This window comes from Acomys russatus, chromosome 15 (assembly GCF_903995435.1).
Source record: "Acomys russatus chromosome 15, mAcoRus1.1, whole genome shotgun sequence".
Lineage (NCBI taxonomy): Eukaryota > Metazoa > Chordata > Mammalia > Rodentia > Muridae > Acomys > Acomys russatus.
Genome location: NC_067151.1, coordinates 39977913 through 39983912, shown reverse-complemented (window position 1 = coordinate 39983912; position 6000 = coordinate 39977913).

The window sequence follows — 6000 nt, the reverse complement described above, 5'->3', positions numbered from 1 at the left end:
GGGGCTCTGTAAGCAAACACTACACTGAGACAAATGCCCAGCCCCCATAAGCCTTTTCTAATCTAGCATTAGCTTGCACACAGAATTGTTTCTCTCCCTTTTATTCATTGGATGATTTACAGTCCAAGATCAAATTCATTACTCATTGCTTTAAAGACTTTATCTTTTACAGAACTATGTGAGACTCCAGACAGCCAAAACAATCCAGAGCAAAAATAGCAGTGCTGGAGAAATTGCCATCCCAGACCTCAAGGTATAGTATTAAACAAACAAACAAAAAATAAAAACAAAAGAAAGAAAAGAAAAGAAAAAAGGATGATATTGGTACTAACACAATGGAACAAAATCAAAGATACAAACATGAAGACATATAACTACAGCCACTTGATATTTGACAAAGATGCCAAAACTAGACACTGGAGAAAAAACAAGATCTTTCACAAACAGGGCCAAGAAAACCAGATAGATGTTCATAGGCTTGAAGGTGGGGGGCAGTAGACCCCTATCTATCACCTTCCATAATAACTAATTCCAAATGGGTGAAAGGTCTAAACATTAAACTTGAAATACTAAAACTGCTAGAAGAAAACATAAGCAGTACCATACACGGTGTGGGTGTGTAGAGGAATGATAATTCAGAACATGGCTATTTTGGCAAGAGAGCACATCTGAAGACCTTCTAGGTCTATGTGATCCAGCAGGACCACAAACAAGCCTTTAGTCCAGGAGACAAAGGCAAACAGATCTGAGTTCAAGGACAGCCTGGTATGGAGCAAGTCTCAGGTAAAGAAAAGCTTAGGTTAGGCATGGTGGCACATGCCTTTATCCCAAATAAAGGTAAAGTTAGTTTGTAGAAGGAAGCACCCATTGTTTGGAAGTGATGTCTAATTGAGTGGCAGAAAGGTGACTAACCAGAGAAAGATTTGACAGAATAGGATATTGTTGGGGGATGGTCTGATGCATTTTGCTGCTAATTACTGCTTGCTGTCTGGGTGACCCACCTTTTGCTTAATAAAAAGCCATCCCACCTGGACAGGGCAAAGGAGATGGGTGGGGCTAGGAGAGAGAGGAATTCGGGGAAGAAGAAAGACCACCATGAGGAGAACGGAGAGAGACCTGAAGGGAGGAGAGGAAGGCCGCCATGGGTTAGATGGAGGAGAAGCATATAGCTGGCAGCATGGATGGAGAATCCAGCCCAGATAAAGAACATTAACAAGTATTTGAGATTATGGATGGGAAATAGCTTGATAGAGGTTATTGGAAACAGATGACATGAGATTGAGACAGGGATCCCATTGCCTGCCTGCCCCACTATGGGAGGTAGTTTAGAGGATTGATATCTGCCCTGCCCCAGGTTAACTAAGGCTATTTTAAAATATAACAAGTGTCTGTGTCTTAATTAATTGTTAGCCAGGCCTATAGAGGTAATACAGACAACTTTAAAAACAATAGGATACACCCAACTTTCATGAGAAGAGAGGGAAAAGGGAAATTACTTAAGAGGCAGTTTTACCAGGACAGTAATAGAGAGATGGGTTATAGAGAGAGAATTCAGGTGAAGATGAACAATCCAGAAAATGAGAAGAATCCAGAAGATGAGAACAGATTGTTGGAGTTAGTCTGAGGCCAAAAAGAGCAGTTCTGGGCCAAGAGAGAAGCCAGATTAAATAAGTCAGTTGGGAGAAGAGTTTAAGCCAGAACAGCTGAGTTGAACCATCCAGTCCAGAGCTCAGTAAGAACAAGCAGGGCTGAGCTTATATTAAGCTGTAAGTTCAGAGGCTGAAAACATTCTAGGCCCACGTTAGATTGTATGGTGGCTAGAAGATTCCAGGACAAGGCCTAGGTTAGCAGAAGGAGGCAGTAAGCCTCCCAGACAACAACCGAGCCATGAGAATAAAAGTTACTTTTACATGGGTATAGGAAAGGACTTCCTGAATAGGACTCTATTTGTCCAAGAATTAAAGCCAACAACTGACATGTGGGACTTCAGGAAACTAAAAAGCTTCAGCACAGACAAAGAAACAATCAAGTGAGTAAAGAGAAAGCCCAGACAGAGAATGCTATAGAAGTTTGGTCACCTATTCATCGGACAGAGGTTTAATATCCAGAACATACAAAGAACTCAAAAATCAAAGAATAAAAAAGGATAAATTACCCATTAAAAAATTAACATATGACTTAAAAAATATCAAAATGTTCCTCGGCCCTAGAAATCCAGGAAATGAAATTGAAAACAACTTTGATATTTCTTCTTAGCACAGTCAGAATGGCAAATATCAACAGAACTGAGAACAACCCTAGAGAGGATGTGGGCTAAAGAGAACCCTCATTCACTGATGGTGGGATAGCAACTGGTCCAGTACGGAAGCACCCTTTAAAGACATATGATGCAGCTATGCCACTTCTTGTGTCATGCCCAAAATATTGCACATTCTACTCTAAGATACTTGCTCAGCCATGCCCATTGCCAGTCTACTCACAACAGCAAGGAAATGGAAACAACACAACTACCCTTCAATTGACAAGTGGATAATGAAAATGAGCTACACATGCGATATGGAAAACTAATCAGCTGTATAGAAAAAACGAAATCATGAAACGTGCAGGTAAATGGTGGAACTAGAATCATATTGAGTTGAAGTAACCCCCACCTAGAAAAATCGAATCGCAAGTTCTCTCTCATCTGAAGGTTTTAGTTCCAAGTCTTCAGATGTGAGTGTACTACATACAACTTGGAGAACCACAGAAAACAGGAAAGTGGAAAGAGACTGGGGAAGGAAAGGTGAATGGAGAAGGAACTGGCTGGGTACATGTGATTTGAAGGGGGAAATGGAAAAACAGGAGGTTTTAATTATGAGTGGGAGAGAGGGAGGATTACTGGGGGCTTGCTGACTGCTGGCCTTGCCAAAATACAAGTTTCAAGTGAGACAGCCTGCCTCAAAGAAACAAGGCAGAGAATGATAGAGAAAAACCAGCAAACTGGGTGTACACACACACACAAATTAATATTTTCAAAGAATGACTAAGAGTACAAATATCAAAGGGCACATATTAAAGCAGATCAATTGTCATATTTGTCCACCTTTCTTCCTCTCTCCCAGTGAATTAAACATACAGTCATGAACATGGTAAACAACTGTTCTTTCACTGAGCTATATTTCCAGCCATCTGTACTATCCTCTCCATGAGTGTTTTGTTATCCCTTGTTGAAAGGATTTATGGCAGAAATCCATCCAGAGTGTATATAATGACATGTATCACATATATTATAACATACATATGTACAGGTTTTTATTGTGAAAGAACTTGCCAGCTCATCATTGTGAGTACAATGTTAATGTTAAGAACACTCAGGCTATAGCTGGGCGTGGTGGTGCACACCTTTAATCCCAGCATTCAGGAGGCAGAGGCAGAACGATCACTGTGAGTTCGAGACCACCCTGGTCTACAAAGTGGGTCCAGGACAGTCAAAGCTACACAGAGACCCTGTCTCAAAAAAAAAAAAAAAAAAAAAAGAAAGAAAGAAAAGAAAAGAAAAGAAAAAAGAATACTCAGGCTGTACAACAGATGAGTGACAAAAGAAATTACGCATTGTATTTCATAAAATTGGAGCTATGCCTACTGGACAACTCCCCATTTCTCCCTTCTTGGAGTTACTGATAACACCACTCTGTTTTCTTTTTTGTTGAAGCAGACAGACTGCTTCAGATATCTCAAACAAGTGAGATCATACAATATTTGTCTTACTGTAACTGTTATCTTTCATTTAAGACATTGTGCTATCTAGTTTTATGTCAACTTGACAGAGTAGAGTCATTTAGGAGAGGAAAATGCTTCCACCAGATCAGCCTGTTGGTAAGTCTGCGGCACATTTTCTAAATTGATGATTAATGTGGTGATGCCCAGCTCACTGTGGGCAGTACCACATCTGGATGGTAGTCCTAGGGGCTGTAAGAGAGCAGCAAGCTGAGCAAGTCATGAGGACCAAGCTAGTCAGCAACACTCCTCCACATTCTCTGCATCAGTTACTGCCTTCAAGATCCCAGCCTGTTTGAGCTCCTTCCCTGATTTCCCTCAGTGATGGACTGCTACCTACAAGTATAAAATGCCTCTCCTCCCAAGTTACTTTTGGTCATGGTGTTGTATCATAGCAACAGAACCTAAGACCCATAATTTGTTGAATATTTAGCCATACTTTATTCTGTCATAGATTTTCCTTCCTTATTGGTGAATTAGAGTAACACCTTGGCCCATAACGTTTACTATGGCTGCTATTACTTACACCATACTTTGCTGTGGAGTCATCCATCAACAAACACTTAGGTTGCTGCTATCTCACTGTAAATAATGCTTTATTGGTGTATTCTTGCATTAGAAACAGAAAATATAATAAAGAAACATGGTAACATACAGTGAAAATGAAGGAAACAAAACTGTCCAGGCTTTGAACTATAATGTGAAGGTGGGAGTAGTGGTGTGCATGCCTGTAATCCTAGCATTTAAGAGATAGAGATCGGGAGCACAATGTAAGCATTGTTTATAGAGTAAGCTGGGGGGCGGGGTAGTTTGGGCTACATGAGACTATTTTTTAAGAAAAGATAGATACAAATATTACATGGTTTCTCCTATAATCAATGTTAATACCTTAGAATTTTAAAACTTAGAAAGTTAAATTGTTTTCCTATATTAATGTCATTTAGCTTCATTCTCACCTCCCTGAGGAGCTATAAGCTGAATTTCCATGGAGGGGAAGATTTCTTCAGTGATAAAGCTATAGATAAGCTGCTCCTTACCAATTCTTAAGTAAGTAACTCTAATTAAATCCTATGGTTCACAAGATAAAAAAGGGAATGCAGGGGACAGGACAGATGGCTCAGAGGTCTTCCAAAGATCTTGAGTTCAATTCCCAGCAACCACATGGTGGTTCACAAGCATCTACAGTGAGATCTGGTGTCCTCTTCTGGCGTGTAGGCCCACATGCAGGTAAAATATGTAAATAATTAAATAAATCTTTTTTTAAAAGAAAGGGAATACAGAGTATGGGGGGAACTAGGTGAGAAGAAGAAGGGATCAGTAGAAGTGGGAGGGACACAGGAGAGGTTAATGAAGGATGAATATGATCAAAACACATTAAGCCGGGCCGCGGTGATTCACGCCTTTAATCCCAGTACTCGGGAGGGAGAGGCAGACGGATCACTGTGAGCCTGGTCTACAAAGTTAGTCCAGGACAGCCAAGACAGTGAGACCCTGTCTCAAAAAACCAAAAAACAAACAAACAAACAAAAATCCACATTATATACATGTATGAAAATATCATAATGAAATGTATTTGTTGTTTTAATTAATAAAACCCTGACTGTTCTATTTTACCAGTAAAGACTCAGGAGCCAGATGTTGTGGTGAAAAACCTGCTAGCTCAGAGAGGCAGAGAAAGCACCCAGCTGACCTTCCTACTCAGCTCACATCCAGAAGGAAAACAGCCCAAAAAGGCTCACTAGCTCAGCTGACAGCCCAGAAGGAAAAGGAAAAAAACAAAAACAAAAGCAAGGCCAAAGGCTTGCTAACTCAAAGTCCAAAAAGCCAAAAGCCAAACAGCTGAGGAGCTCAGGAGCTAGAGAGCTAAGAGTCCAAGAGCTAAAAGTGCCTTTTACTTCTACATGCTGTCTTAAATACCCCTCAACTCAAAATCCCTCTTACTCTTTAATCCCTGTCAGCTGGTTTCTTGCTCTGCCTCTTGACTTAGGGTAAATTATATTAAATTCTATGTACAGAGAGCTCTTGGATTAAAGGTGTGTGTAAGGCTGGCTGAACCACACCTTAATCACCTGGTTACAATAAACAGAAAGTTCTTGGATTAAAGGTGTGTTAGGACTCCACCACAAGAAATAAGGATTTGCAGTTCAATCTCAGGGATTATAATGGAATCCAAGACAAAATTTTTACAGTTTACTTCTCAGGGATCAAAGGTTCCATAACATACAATGTTATATGCAATTAGTA